Below are 16690 nucleotides of genomic sequence, written 5' to 3'. Positions count from 1 at the left end.
GAAACCCTCTTTTTGAGGAATTTGCATGTGGAGATTTCAAGCGATTTGGGGCCAACGGTAGAAGAGGAAATATCCTCGTATAAAAACTAGAGAGAATCATTCTCAGAAACCACTTTGTGATGTGTGCGATCCACTCACAGAGTTTAACCTTTCTTTTCATAGAGCAGTTTGGAAACACTCTGTTTGTGAAGTCTGCAAGTGGATATTTGGACCTCTTGGAGGATTTCGTTGGAAGCGGGATTTCTTCATCTAATGCTAGAAGGAAGAATTCTCAGAAACTTCTTTGATTTGTGTGTGTTGAACTCACAGAGTTGAACCTTCCTTTAGACAGAGCAGATTGGAAACCCTCTTTTTGAGGAATTTGCATGTGGAGATTTAAAGCGTTTTGGGGCCATCGGTAGAAAAGGAAATATCCTCGTATAAAAACTAGAGAGAATCATTCTCAGAAACCACTTTGTGATGTGTGCGTTCCACTCACAGAGTTTAACCTTTCTTTTCATAGAGCAGTTTGGAAACACTCTGTTTGTAAAGTCTGCAGGTGGATATATGGACCTCTTTGTGGATTTCGTTGGAAGCGGTATTTCTTCTTCTAATGCTACACAGAAGATTTCTCAGTAACTTCGTTGATTTGTGTGTGTTCAACTGACAGAGTTGAACCTTCCTTTAGACAGAGCAGATTGGAAACCCTCTTTTTGAGGAATATGCATGTGGAGATTTCAAGCACTTTGGGGCCAACGGTTGAAAAGGAAATCTCCTCGTATAAAAACTAGAGAGAATCATTCTCAGAAACTACTTTGTGATGTGTGCGTTCCACTCACAGAGTTTAACCTTTCTTTTCATAGAGCAGCTTGGAAACACTCTGTTTGTAAAGTCTGCAAGTGGATATTTGGACCTCTTTGAGGATTTCGTTGGAAGCGGGATTTCTTCATCTAATGCTAGAAGGAAGAATTCTCAGAAACTTCTTTGATTTGTGTGTGTTCAACTCACAGAGTTGAACCTTCCTTTAGACAGAGCAGATTGGAAACACTCTTTTTTAGGAATTTGCATGTGGAGATTTCAAGCGTTTTGGGGTCATCGGTAGAAAGGGAAATATCCTCGTATAAAAACTAGAGAGAATCATTCTCAGAAACCACTTTGTGATGTGTGCGTTCCACTCACAGAGTTTAACCTTTCTTTTCATAGAGCAGTTTGGAAACACTCTGTTTGTAAAGTCTGCAAGTGGATATTTGGACCTCTTTGAGGATTTCGTTGGAAGCGGGATTTCTTAATCTAATGCTAGAAGGAAGAATTCTCAGAAACTTCTCTGATTTGTGTGTGTTCAACTCACAGAGTTGAACCTTCCTTTAGACAGAGGAGATTGGAAACACTCTTTTTTAGGAATTTGCATGTGGAGATTTCAAGCGTTTTGGGTCCATCGGTAGAAAAGGAAATATCCTCGTATAAAAACTAGAGAGAATCATTCTCAAAAACCACTTTGTGATGTGTGTGTTCCACTCACAGAGTTTAACCTTTCTTTTCATAGAGCAGTTTGGAAACACTCTGGTTTTGAAGTCTGCAAGGGGATATTTGGACCTCTTTGAGGATTTCATTAGAAGCCGGATTTCTTCATCTAACGCTAGAAGGAAGAATTTTCAGAAACTTCTTTGATTTGTGTGTGTTGAACTCACAGAATTGAACCTTCCTTTAGACAGAGCAGATTGGAAACCCTCTTTTTGAGGAATTTGCATGTGGAGATTTCAAGCGTTTTTGTGCCATCGGTAGAAAAGGAAATATCCTCGTATAAAAACTAGAGAGAATCATTCTCAGAAACCACTTTGTGATGTGTGCGATCCACTCACAGAGTTTAACCTTTCTTTTTGTAGAGCAGTTTGGAAACACTCTGTTTGCGAAGTCTGCAAGTGGATATTTGGACCTCTTGGAGGATTTCGTTGGAAGCGGGATTTCTTCATCTAATGCTAGAAGGAAGAATTTTCAGAAACTTCTTTGATTTTCGTGTGTTCAACTCACAGAGTTGAACCTTCCTTTAGACAGAGCAGATTGGAAACCCTCTTTTTGAGGAATTTGCAAGTGTTGATTTCAAGCGTTTTGGGGCCTATGTTAGGAAAGGAAATATCCTCATAGAAAAACTAGAGAGAATCATTCTCAGAAACCACTTTGTTATGTGTGCGTTCCACTCACAGAGTATAACCTTTCTTTTCATAGAGCAGTTTGGAAACACTCTGTTTGTAAAGTCTGCAAGTGGATATTTGTACCTCTTAGAGGATTTCGTTGGAAGTGGGGTTTCTTCATCTAATGCTACACAGAAGATTTCTCAGTAACTTCGTTGATTTGTGTTTGCAACTCACAGAGTTGAACCTTCCTTTAGACAGAGCAGATTGGAAACCCTCTTTTTGAGGAATATGCATGTGGAGATTTCAAGCACTTTGGGGCCAACGGTTGAAAAGGAAATCTCCTCGTATAAAAACTAGAGAGAATCATTCTCAGAAACTACTTTGTGATGTGTGCGTTCCACTCACAGAGTTTAACCTTTCTTTTCATAGAGCAGTTTGGAAACACTCCGTTTGTAAAGTCTGCAAGTGGATATTTGGACCTCTTTGAGGATTTCGTTGGAAGAGGGATTTCTTCATCTAATGCTAGAAGGAAGAATTCTCAGAAACTTCTTTGATTTGTGTGTGTTCAACTAACAGAGTTGAACCTTCCTTTAGACAGAGCAGATTGGAAACACTCTTTTTTAGGAATTTGCATGTGGAGATTTCAAGCGTTTTGGGGTCATCGGTAGAAAAGGAAATATCCTCGTATAAAAACTAGAGAGAATCATTCTCAGAAACCACTTTGTGATGTGTGCGTTCCACTCACAGAGTTTAACCTTTCTTTTCATAGAGCAGTTTGGAAACACTCTGTTTGTAAAGTCTGCAAGTGGATATTTGGACCTCTTTGAGGATTTCGTTGGAAGCTGGATTTCTTCATCTAATGCTAGAAGGAAGAATTCTCAGAAACTTCTCTGATTTGTGTGTGTTCAACTCACAGAGTTGAACCTTCCTTTAGACAGAGCAGATTGGAAACACTCTTTTTTAGGAATTTGCATGTGGAGATTTCAAGCGTTTTGGGTCCATCGGTAGAAAAGGAAATATCCTCGTATAAAAACTAGAGAGAATCATTCTCAGAAACCACTTTGTGATGTGTTTGTTCAACTCACAGAGTTTAACCTTTCTTTTCATAGAGCAGTTTGGAAACACTCTGGTTTTGAAGTCTGCAAGGGGATATTTGGACCTCTTTGAGGATTTCATTAGAAGCCGGATTTCTTCATCTAATGCTAGAAGGAAGAATTTTCAGAAACTTCTTTGATTTGCGTGTGTTCAACTCACAGAGTTGAACTTTCCTTTAGACAGAGCAGATTGGAAACCCTCTTTTTGAGGAATTTGCATGTGGAGATTTCAAGCGATTTGGGGCCCACGGTAGAAAAGGAAATCTCCTCGTATAAAAACTAGAGAGAATCATTCTTAGAAACCACTTTGTGATGTGTGCGATCCACTCACAGAGTTTAACCTTTCTTTTCATAGAGCAGTTTGCAAACACTCTGTTTGCGAAGTCTGCAAGTGGATATTTGGACCTCTTGGAGGATTTCGTTGGAAGCGGGATTTCTTCATCTAATGCTAGAAGGAAGAATTCTCAGAAACTTCTTTGATTTGTGTGTGTTCAACTCACAGAGTTGAACCTTCCTTTAGACAGAGCAGATTGGAAACCCTCTTTTTGAGGAATATGCATGTGGAGATTTCAAGCATTTTGTGGCCAACGGTAGAAAAGGAAATATCCTCGTATAAAAACTATAGAGAATTATTTTCAGAATCTACTTTGTGATGTGTGTGTTCCACTCACAGAGTTTAACCTTTCTTTTTATAGAGCAGTTTGGAAACACTCTGTTTGTGAAGTCTGCAAGTGGATACTTGGACCTCTTTGAGGATTTCGTTGGAAGCGGGATTTCTTCATCTAATGCTAGAAGGAAGAATTCTCAGAAACTTCTTTGATTTGTGTGTGTTCAACTCACAGAGTTGAACCTTCCTTTAGACAGAGCAGATTGGAAACCCTCTTTTTGAGGAATTTGCATGTGGAGATTTCAAGCGTTTTGGGGCCATCGGTAGAAAAGGAAATATCCTCGTATAAAAACTAGAGAGAATCATTCTCAGAAACCACTTTGTGATGTGTGCGTTCCACTCACAGAGTTTAACCTTTCTTTTCATAGAGCAGTTTGTAAACACTCTGTTTGTAAAGTCTGCAAGTGGATATTTGGACCTCTTTGTGGATTTCGTTGGAAGCGGGATTTCTTCATCTAATGCTACACAGAAGATTTCTGAATAACTTCGTTGATTTGTGTGTGTTCAGCTAACAGAGTTGAACCTTCCTTTAGACAGAGCAGATTGGAAGCCCTCTTTTTGAGGAATTTGCATGTGGAGATTTCAAGTGTTTTTGGGCCATCGGTAGAAAAGGAAATATCCTCGTATAAAAACTAGAGAGAATCATTCTCAGAAACCACTTTGTGATGTGTGCGATCCACTCACAGAGTTTAACCTTTCTTTTCATAGAGCAGTTTGGAAACACTCTGTTTGTGAAGTCTGCAAGTGGATATTTGGACCTCTTGGAGGATTTCGTTGGAAGCGGGATTTCTTCATCTAATGCTAGAAGGAAGAATTCTCAGAAACTTCTTTGATTTGTGTGTGTTGAACTCACAGAATTGAACCTTCGTTTAGACAGAGCAGATTGGAAACCCTCTTTTTGAGGAATTTGCATGTGGAGATTTCAAGCGTTTTTGTGCCATCGGTAGAAAAGGAAATATCCTCGTATAAAAACTAGAGAGAATCATTCTCAGAAACCACTTTGTGATGTGTGCGATCCACTCACAGAGTTTAACCTTTCTTTTCGTAGAGCAGTTTGGAAACACTCTGTTTGTGAAGTCTGCAAGTGGATATTTGGACCTCTTGGAGGATTTCGTTGGAAGCGGGATTTCTTCATCTAATGCTAGAAGGAAGAATTTTCAGAAACTTCTTTGATTTGCGTGTGTTCAACTCACAGAGTTGAACCTTCCTTTAGACAGAGCAGATTGGAAACCCTCTTTTTGAGGAATTTGCATGTGTTGATTTCAAGCGTTTTGGGGCCTACGTTAGGAAAGGAAATATCCTCATAGAAAAACAAGAGAGAATCATTCTCAGAAACCACTTTGTTATGTGTGCGTTCCACTCACAGAGTATAACCTTTCTTTTCATAGAGCAGTTTGGAAACACTCTGTTTGTAAAGTCTGCAAGTGGATATTTGTACCTCTTAGAGGATTTCGTTGGAAGTGGGGTTTCTTCATCTAATGCTACACAGAAGATTTCTCAGTAACTTCGTTGATTTGTGTTTGCAACTCACAGAGTTGAACCTTCCTTTAGACAGAGCAGATTGGAAACCCTCTTTTTGAGGAATTTGCATGTGGAGATTTCAAGCGATTTGGGGCCAACGGTAGAAAAGGAAATATCCTCGTATAAAAACTAGAGAGAATCATTCTTAGAAACCACTTTGTGATGTGTGCGATCCACTCACAGAGTTTAACCTTTCTTTTCATAGAGCAGTTTGCAAACACTCTGTTTGTGAAGTCTGCAAGTGGATATTTGGACCTCTTTGAGGATTTCGTTGGAAGCGGGATTTCTTCATCTAATGCTAGAAGGAAGAATTCTCAGAAACTTCTTTGATTTGTGTGTGTTCAACTCACAGAGTTGAACCTTCCTTTAGACAGAGCAGATTGGAAACCCTCTTTTTGAGGAATATGCATGTTGAGATTTCAAGCACTTTGGGGCCAACGGTAGAAAAGGAAATCTCCTCGTATAAATCAAGAGAGAATCATTCTCAGAAACTACTTTGTGATGTGTGCGTTCCACTCACAGAGTTTAACCTTTCTTTTCATAGAGCATCTTGGAAACACTCTGTTTGTAAAGTCTGCAAGTGGATATTTGGACCTCTTTGAGGATGTCGTTGGAAGCGGGATTTCTTCATCTAATGCTAGAAGGAAGAATTTTCAGAAACTTCTTTGATTTGTGTGTGTTCAACTCACAGAGTGGAACCTTCCTTTAGACAGAGCAGATTGGAAACCCTCTTTTTGAGGAATTTGCATGTGGAGATTTCAAGCGTTTTGGGGCCATCGGTAGAAAAGGAAATATCCTCGTATAAAAACTAGAGAGAATCATTCTCAGAAACCACTTTGTGATGTGTGCGTTCCACTCACAGAGTTTAACCTTTCTTTTCATAGAGCAGTTTGTAAACACTCTGTTTGTAAAGTCTGCAGGTGGATATATGGACCTCTTTGTGGATTTCTTTAGAAGCGGTATTTATTCTTCTAATGCTACACAGAAGATTTCTCAGTAACTGCGTTGATTTGTGTGTGTTCAACTAAGAGAGTTGAACCTTCCTTTAGACAGAGCAGATTGGAAACCCTCTTTTTGAGGAATATGCATGTGGAGATTTCAAGCACTTTGGGGCCAACGGTTGAAAAGGAAATCTCCTCGTATAAAAACTAGAGAGAATCATTCTCAGAAACTACTTTGTGATGTGTGCGTTCCACTCACAGAGTTTAACCTTTCTTTTCATAGAGCAGCTTGGAAACACTCTGTTTGTAAAGTCTGCAAGTGGATATTTGGACCTCTTTGAGGATTTCGTTGGAAGCGGGATTTCTTCATCTAATGCTAGAAGGAAGAATTCTCAGAAACTTCTTTGATTTGTGTGTGTTGAACTCACAGAGTTGAACCTTCCTTTAGACAGAGCAGATTGGAAACCCTCTTTTTGAGGAATTTGCATGTGGAGATTTCAAGCGTTTTGGGGCCATCGGTAGAAAAGGAAATATCCTCGTATAAAAACTAGAGAGAATCATTCTCAGAAACCACTTTGTGATGTGTGCGTTCCACTCACAGAGTTTAACCTTTCTTTTCATAGAGCAGTTTGTAAACACTCTGTTTGTAAAGTCTGCAGGTGGATATATGGACCTCTTTGTGGATTTCGTTGGAAGCGGTATTTCTTCATCTAATGCTACACAGAAGATTTCTCAGTAACTTCGTTGATTTGTGTGTGTTCAACTAACAGAGTTGAACCTTCCTTTAGACAGAGCAGATTGGAAACCCTCTTTTTGAGGAATATGCATGTGGAGATTTCAAGCACTTTGGGGCCAACGGTAGAAAAGGAAATCTCCTCGTATAAAAACAAGAGAGAATCATTCTCAGAAACTACTTTGTGATGTGTGCATTCCACTCACAGAGTTTAACCTTTCTTTTCATAGAGCAGCTTGGAAACACTCTGTTTGTAAAGTCTGCAAGTGGATATTTGGACCTCTTTGAGGATTTCGTTGGAAGCGGGATTTCTTCATCTAATGCTAGAAGGAAGAATTCTCAGAAACTTCTTTGATTTGTGTGTGTTGAACTCACAGAGTTGAACCTTCCTTTAGACAGAGCAGATTGGAAACCCTCTTTTTGAGGAATTTGCATGTGGAGATTTCAAGCGTTTTGGGGCCATCGGTAGAAAAGGAAATATCCTCGTATAAAAACTAGAGAGAATCATTCTCAGAAACCACTTTTTGATGTGTGCGTTCCACTCACAGAGTTTAACCTTTCTTTTCATAGAGCAGTTTGTAAACACTCTGTTTGTAAAGTCTGCAGGTGGATATATGGACCTCTTTGTGGATTTCGTTGGAAGCGGTATTTCTTCTTCTAATGCTACACAGAAGATTTCTCAGTAACTTCGTTGATTTGTGTGTGTTCAACTAACAGAGTTGAACCTTCCTTTAGACAGAGCAGATTGGAAACCCTCTTTTTGAGGAATATGCATGTGGAGATTTCAAGCACTTTGGGGCCAACGGTTGAAAAGGAAATCTCCTCGTATAAAAACTAGAGAGAATCATTCTCAGAAACTACTTTGTGATGTGTGCGTTCCACTCACAGAGTTTAACCTTTCTTTTCATAGAGCAGTTTGGAAACACTCCGTTTGTAAAGTCTGCAAGTGGATATTTAGACCTCTTTGAGGATTTTGTTGGAAGCGGGATTTCTTCATCTAATGCTAGAAGGAAGAATTCTCAGAAACTTCTTTGATTTGTGTGTGTTCAACTAAGAGAGTTGAACCTTCCTTTAGACAGAGCAGATTGGAAACACTCTTTTTTAGGAATTTGCATGTGGAGATTTCAAGCGTTTTGGGGTCATCAGTAGAAAAGGAAATATCCTCGTATAAAAACTAGAGAGAATCATTCTCAGAAACCACTTTGTGATGTGTGTGTTCCACTCACAGAGTTTAACCTTTCTTTTCATAGAGCAGTTTGGAAACACTCTGTTTGTAAAGTCTGCAAGTGGATATTTGGACCTCTTTGAGGATTTCGTTGGAAGCGGGATTTCTTCATCTAATGCTAGAAGGAAGAATTCTCAGAAACTTCTCTGATTTGTGTGTCTTCAACTCACAGAGTTGAACCTTCCTTTAGACAGAGCAGATTGGAAACACTCTTTTTTAGGAATTTGCATGTGGAGATTTCAAGCGTTTTGGGTCCTTCGGTAGAAAAGGAAATATCCTCGTATAAAAACTAGAGAGAATCATTCTCAGAAACCACTTTGTGATGTGTGTGTTCCACTCACAGAGTTTAACCTTTTTTTTCATAGAGCAGTTTGGAAACACTCTGGTTTTGAAGTCTGCAAGGGGATATTTGGACCTCTTTGAGGATTTCATTAGAAGCCGGATTTCTTCATCTAATGCTAGAAGGAAGAATTTTCAGAAACTTCTTTGATTTGCGTGTGTTCAACTCACAGAGTTGAACCTTCCTTTAGACAGAGCAGATTGGAAACCCTCTTTTTGAGGAATTTGCATGTGGAGATTTCAAGCGATTTGGGGCCCACGGTAGAAAAGGAAATCTCCTCGTATAAAAACTAGAGAGAATCATTCTTAGAAACCACTTTGTGATGTGTGCGATCCACTCACAGAGTTTAACCTTTCTTTTCATAGAGCAGTTTGCAAACACTCTGTTTGCGAAGTCTGCAAGTGGATATTTGGACCTCTTGGAGGATTTCGTTGGAAGCGGGATTTCTTCATCTAATGCTAGAAGGAAGAATTCTCAGAAACTTCTTTGATTTGTGTGTGTTCAACTCACAGAGTTGAACCTTCCTTTAGACAGAGCAGATTGGAAACCCTCTTTTTGAGGAATATGCATGTGGAGATTTCAAGCATTTTGTGTCCAACGGTAGAAAAGGAAATATCCTCGTATAAAAACTATAGAGAATTATTTTCAGAATCTACTTTGTGATGTGTGTGTTCCACTCACAGAGTTTAACCTTTCTTTTCATAGAGCTGTTTGGAAACACTCTGGTTTTGAAGTCTGCAAGGGGATATTTGGACCTCTTTGAGGATTTCATTGGAAGTGAGATTTCTTCAACTAATGCTAGAAGGAAGAATTTTCAGAAACTTCTTTGATTTGCGTGTGTTCAACTCACAGAGTTGAACCTTCCTTTAGACAGAGCAGATTGGAAACCCTCTTTTTGAGGAATTTGCATGTGGAGATTTCAAGCGATTTGGGGCCTACTTTAGAAAAGGAAATATCCTCATAGAAAAACTAGAGAGAATCATTCTCAGAAACCACTTTGTGATGTGTGCGTTCCACTCACAGAGTTTAACCTTTCTTTTCATGGAGCAGTTTGGAAACACTCTGTTTGTAAAGTCTGCAAGTGGATATTTGGACCTCTTTGAGGATTTCGTTGGAAGTGGGGTTTCTTCATCTAATGCTACACAGAAGATTTCTCAGTAACTTCGTTGATTTCTGTGTGTTCAACTAACAGAGTTGAACCTTCCTTTAGACAGAGCAGATTGGAAACCCTCTATTTGAGGAATTTGCATGTGGAGATTTCAAGCGTTTTTGGGCCATCGGTAGAAAAGGAAATATCCTCGTATAAAAACTAGAGAGAATCATTCTCAGAAACCACTTTGTGATGTGTGCGATCCACTCACAGAGTTTAACCTTTCTTTTCATAGAGCAGTTTGGAAACACTCTGTTTGTGAAGTCTGCAAGTGGATATTTGGACCTCTTGGAGGATTTCGTTGGAAGCGGGATTTCTTCATCTAATGCTAGAAGGAAGAATTCTCAGAAACTTCTTTGATTTGTGTGTGTTCAACTCACAGAGTTGAACCTTCCTTTAGACAGAGCAGATTGGAAACCCTCTTTTTGAGGAATTTGCATGTGGAGATTTCAAGCGTTTTGGGGCCATCGGTAGAAAAGGAAATATCCTCGTATAAAAACTAGAGAGAATCATTCTCAGAAACCACTTTTTGATGTGTGAATTCCACTCACAGAGTTTAACCTTTCTTTTCATAGAGCAGTTTGTAAACACTCTGTTTGTAAAGTCTGCAAGTGGATATATGGACCTCTTTGTGGATTTCGTTGGAAGCGGGATTTCTTCATCTCATGCTACACAGAAGATTTCTCAGTAACTTCGTTGATTTGTGTGTGTTCAACTAACAGAGTTGAACCTTCCTTTAGACAGAGCAGATTGGAAACCCTCTTTTTGAGGAATATGCATGTGGAGATTTCAAGCTCTTTGGGGCCAACGGTAGAAAAGGAAATATCCTCGTATAAAAAAAAGAGAGAATCATTTTCAGAAACTACTTTCTGATGTGTGTGTTCCACTCACAGAGTTCAACCTTTCTTTTCATAGAGCAGTTTGGAAACACTCTGGTTTTGAAGTCTGCAAGGGGATATTTGGACCTCTTTGAGGATTTCATTGGAAGCCGGATTTCTTCATCTAATGCTACAAGGAAGAATTTTCAGAAACTTCTTTGGTTTGCGTGTGTTCAACTCACAGAGTTGAACCTTCCTTTAGACAGAGCAGATTGGAAACCCTCTTTTTGAGGAATTTGCATGTGGAGATTTCAAGCGATTTGGGGCCTACGTTAGAAAAGGAAATATCCTCATAGAAAAACTAGAGAGAATCATTCTCAGAAACCACTTTGATATGTGTGCGTTCCACTCACAGAGTTTAACCTTTCTTTTCATAGAGCAGTTTGGAAACACTCTGTTTGTAAAGTCTGCAAGTGGATATTTGGACCTCTTTGTGGATTTCGTTGGAAGCGGTATTTCTTCATCTAATGCTACACAGAAGATTTCTCAGTAACTTCGTTGATTTGTGTGTGTTCAACTAACAGAGTTGAACCTTCCTTTAGACAGAGCAGATTGGAAACCCTCTTTTTGAGGAATATGCATGTGGAGATTTCAAGCACTTTGGGGCCAACGGTAGAAAAGGAAATCTCCTCGTATAAAAACAAGAGAGAATCATTCTCAGAAACTACTTTGTGATGTGTGTGTTCCACTCACAGAGTTTAACCTTTCTTTTTATAGAGCAGTTTGGAAACACTCTGTTTGTGAAGTCTGCAAGTGGATACTTGGACCTCTTTGAGGATTTCACTAGAAGCGGGATTTCTTCATCTAATGTTAGAAGGAAGAATTCTCAGAAACTTCTTTGATTTGTGTGTGTTCAACTCACAGAGTTGAACCTTCCTTTAGACAGAGCAGATTGGAAACCCTCTTTTTGAGGAATTTGCATGTGGAGATTTCAAGCGTTTTGGGGCCATCGGTAGAAAAGGAAATATCCTCGTATAAAAACTAGAGAGAATCATTCTCAGAAACCACTTTGTGATGTGTGCGTTCCACTCACAGAGTTTAACCTTTCTTTTCATAGAGCAGTTTGTAAACACTCTGTTTGTAAAGTCTGCAAGTGGATATTTGGACCTCTTTGTGGATTTCGTTGGAAGCGGGATTTCTTCATCTAATGCTACACAGAAGATTTCTGAATAACTTCGTTGATTTGTGTGTGTTCAGCTAACAGAGTTGAACCTTCCTTTAGACAGAGCAGATTGGAAACCCTCTTTTTGAGGAATTTGCATGTGGAGATTTCAAGCGTTTTTGGGCCATCAGTAGAAAAGGAAATATCCTCGTATAAAAACTAGAGAGAATCATTCTCAGAAACCACTTTGTGATGTGTGCGATCCACTCACAGAGTTAAACCTTTCTTTTCATAGAGCAGTTTGGAAACAGTCTGTTTGTGAAGTCTGCAAGTGGATATTTGGACCTCTTGGAGGATTTCGTTGGAAGCGGGATTTCTTCATCTAATGCTAGAAGGAAGAATTTTCAGAAACTTCTTTGATTTGCGTGTGTTCAACTCACAGAGTTGAACCTTCCTTTAGACAGAGCAGATTGGAAACCCTCTTTTTGAGGAATTTGCATGTGTTGATTTCAAGCGTTTTGGGGCCTACGTTAGGAAAGGAAATATCCTCATAGAAAAACTAGAGAGAATCATTCTCAGAAACCACTTTGTTATGTGTGCGTTCCACTCACAGAGTATAACCTTTCTTTTCATAGAGCAGTGTGGAAACACTCTGTTTGTAAAGTCTGCAAGTGGATATTTGTACCTCTTAGAGGATTTCGTTGGAAGTGGGGTTTCTTCATCTAATGCTACACAGAAGATTTCTCAGTAACTTCGTTGATTTGTGTTTGCAACTCACAGAGTTGAACCTTCCTTTAGACAGAGCAGATTGGAAACCCTCTTTTTGAGGAATTTGCATGTGGAGATTTCAAGCGATTTGGGGCCAACGGTAGAAAAGGAAATATCCTCGTATAAAAACTAGAGAGAATCATTCTTAGAAACCACTTTGTGATGTGTGCGATCCACTCACAGAGTTTAACCTTTCTTTTCATAGAGCAGTTTGCAAACACTCTGTTTGTGAAGTCTGCAAGTGGATATTTGGACCTCTTGGAGGATTTCGTTGGAAGCGGGATTTCTTCATCTAATGCTAGAAGGAAGAATTCTCAGAAACATCTTTGATTTGTGTGTGTTCAACTAACAGAGTTGAACCTTCCTTTAGACAGAGCAGATTGGTAACCCTCTTTTTGAGGAATATGCATGTGGAGATTTCAAGCACTTTGGGGCCAACGGTAGTAAAGGAAATCTCCTCGTATAAATCAAGAGAGAATCATTCTCAGAAACTACTTTGTGATGTGTGCGTTCCACTCACAGAGTTTAACCTTCCTTTTCATAGAGCAGCTTGGAAACACTCTGTTTGTAAAGTCTGCAAGTGGATATTTGGACCTCTTTGAGGATTTCGTTGGAAGCGGGATTTCTTCATCTAATGCTAGAAGGAAGAATTCTCAGAAACTTCTTTGATTTGTGTGTGTTGAACTCACAGAGTTGAACCTTCCTTTAGACAGAGCAGATTGGAAACCCTCTTTTTGAGGAATTTGCATGTGGAGATTTCAAGCGTTTTGGGGCCATCGGTAGAAAAGGAAATATCCTCGTATAAAAACTAGAGAGAATCATTCTCAGAAACCACTTTGTGATGTGTGCGTTCCACTCACAGAGTTTAACCTTTCTTTTCATAGAGCAGTTTGTAAACACTCTGTTTGTAAAGTCTGCAGGTGGATATATGGACCTCTTTGTGGATTTCTTTGGAAGCGGTATTTCTTCTTCTAATGCTACACAGAAGTTTTCTCAGTAACTGCGTTGATTTGTGTGTGTTCAACTAACAGAGTTGAACCTTCCTTTAGACAGAGCAGATTGGAAACCCTCTTTTTGAGGAATATGCATGTGGAGATTTCAAGCACTTTGGGGCCAACGGTTGAAAAGGAAATCTCCTCGTATAAAAACTAGAGAGAATCATTCTCAGAAACCACTTTGTGATGTGTGCGTTCCACTCACAGAGTTTAACCTTTCTTTTCATAGAGCAGTTTGGAAACACTCTGTTTGTAAAGTCTGCAAGTGGATATTTGGACCTCTTTGAGGATTTCGTTGGAAGAGGGATTTCTTCATCTAATGCTAGAAGGAAGAATTCTCAGAAACTTCTTTGATTTGTGTGTGTTCAACTCACAGAGTTGAACCTTCCTTTAGACAGAGCAGATTGGAAACACTCTTTTTTAGGAATTTGCATGTGGAGATTTCAAGCGTTTTGGGGTCATCGGTAGAAAAGGAAATATCCTCGTATAAAAACTAGAGAGAATCATTCTCAGAAACCACTTTGTGATGTGTGCGTTCCACTCACAGAGTTTAACCTTTCTTTTCATAGAGCAGTTTGGAAACACTCTGTTTGTAAAGTCTGCAAGTGGATATTTGGACCTCTTTGAGGATTTCGTTGGAAGCGGGATTTCTTCATCTAATGCTAGAAGGAAGAATTCTCAGAAACTTCTCTGATTTGTGTGTGTTCAACTCACAGAGTTGAACCTTCCTTTAGACAGAGGAGATTGGAAACACTCTTTTTTAGGAATTTGCATGTGGAGATTTCAAGCGTTTTGGGTCCATCGGTAGAAAAGGAAATATCCTCGTATAAAAACTAGAGAGAATCATTCTCAGAAACCACTGTGTGATGTGTGTGTTCCACTCACAGAGTTTAACCTTTCTTTTCATAGAGCAGTTTGGAAACACTCTGGTTTTGAAGTCTGCAAGGGGATATTTGGACCTCTTTGAGGATTTCATTAGAAGCCGGATTTCTTCATCTAATGCTAGAAGGAAGAATTTTCAGAAACTTCTTTGATTTGCGTGTGTTCAACTCACAGAGTTGAACCTTCCTTTAGACAGAGCAGATTGGAAACCCTCTTTTTGAGGAATTTGCATGTGGAGATTTCAAGCGATTTGGGGCCTACGTTAGAAAAGAAATATCCTCATAGAAAAACTAGAGAGAATCATTCTCAGAAACCACTTTGTGATGTGTGCGTTCCACTCACAGAGTTTAACCTTTCTTTTCATAGAGCAGTTTGGAAACACTCTGTTTGTAAAGTCTGCAAGTGGATATTTGTACCTCTTTGAGGATGTCGTTGGAAGTGGTGTTTCTTCATCTAATGCTACACAGAAGATTTCTCAGTAACTTCGTTGATTTCTGTGTGTTCAACTAACAGAGTTGAACCTTCCTTTAGACAGAGCAGATTGGAAACCCTCTTTTTGAGGAATTTGCATGTGGAGATTTCAAGCGATTTGGGGCCAACGGTAGAAAAGGAAATATCCTCGTATAAAAACTAGAGAGAATCATTCTCAGAAACCACTTTGTGATGTGTGCGATCCACTCACAGAGTTTAACCTTTCTTTTCATAGAGCAGTTTGGAAACACTCTGTTTGTGAAGTCTGCAAGTGGATATTTGGACCTCTTGGAGGATTTCGTTGGAAGCGGGATTTCTTCATCTAATGCTAGAAGGAAGAATTCTCAGAAACTTCTTTGATTTGTGTGTGTTGAACTCACAGAGTTGAACCTTCCTTTAGACAGAGCAGATTGGAAACCCTCTTTTTCAGGAATTTGCATGTGGAGATTTCAAGCGTTTTCGAGCCATCGGTAGAAAAGGAAATATCCTCGTATAAAAACTTGAGAGAATCATTCTCAGAAACCACTTTGTGATGTGTGCGTTCCACTCACAGAGTTTAACCTTTCTTTTCATAGAGCAGCTTGTAAACACTCTGTTTGTAAAGTCTGCAAGTGGATATTTGGACCTCTTTGTGGATTTCGTTGGAAGCGGGATTTCTTCATCTAATGCTACACAGAAGATTTCTCAATAACTTCGTTGATTTGTGTGTGTTCAACTAACAGAGTTGAACCTTCCTTTAGACAGAGCAGATTGGAAACTCTCTTTTTGAGGAATTTGCATGTGGAGATTTCAAGCGATTTGGGGCCCACGGTAGAAAAGGAAATCTCCTCGTATAAAAACAAGAGAGAATCATTCTCAGAAACCACTTTGTGATGTGTGCGTTCCACTCACAGAGTTTAACCTTTCTTTTCATAGAGCAGTTTGGAAACACTCTGTTTGTGAAGTCTGCAAGTGGATATTTGGACCTCTTGGAGGATTTCGTTGGAAGCGGGATTTCTTCATCTAATGCTAGAAGGAAGAATTCTCAGAAACTTCTTTGATTTGTGTGTGTTGAACTCACAGAGTTGAACCTTCCTTTAGACAGAGCAGATTGGAAACCCTCTTTTTGAGGAATTTGCATGGAGATTTCAAGCGTTTTGGGGCCATCGGTAGAAAAGGAAATATCCTCGTATAAAAACTAGAGAGAATCATTCTCAGAAACCACTTTGTGATGTGTGCGTTCCACTCACAGAGTTTAACCTTTCTTTTCATAGAGCAGTTTGTAAACACTGTGTTTGTAAAGTCTGCAAGTGGATATTTGGACCTCTTTGAGGATTTCGTTGGAAACGGGATTTCTTCATCTAATGCTAGAAGGAAGAATTCTCAGAAACTTCTCTGATTTGTGTGTGTTCAACTCACAGAGTTGAACCTTCCTGTAGACAGAGCAGATTGGAAACACTCTTTTTTAGGAATTTGCATGTGGAGATTTCAAGCGTTTTGGGTCCATCGGTAGAAAAGGAAATATCCTCGTATAAAAACTAGAGAGAATCATTCTCAGAAACCACTTTGTGATGTGTGTGTTCCACTCACAGAGTTTAACCTTTCTTTTCATAGAGCAGTTTGGAAACACTCTGGTTTTGAAGTCTGCAAGGGGATATTTGGACCTCTTTGAGGATTTCATTGGAAGCCGGATTTCTTCATCTAATGCTAGAAGGAAGAATTTTCAGAAACTTCTTTGATTTGCGTGTGTTCAACTCACAGAGTTGAACCTTCCTTTAGACAGAGCATTTTGGAAACCCTCTTTTTGAGGAATTTGCATGTGGAGATTTCAAG

Source organism: Gorilla gorilla, chromosome 8, assembly GCF_029281585.2.
Source record: "Gorilla gorilla gorilla isolate KB3781 chromosome 8, NHGRI_mGorGor1-v2.1_pri, whole genome shotgun sequence".
In the NCBI taxonomy this organism is placed as follows: domain Eukaryota; kingdom Metazoa; phylum Chordata; class Mammalia; order Primates; family Hominidae; genus Gorilla; species Gorilla gorilla.
The sequence above is the reverse complement of the archived record's forward strand: the minus strand, read 5'-3'. Positions refer to the sequence as shown.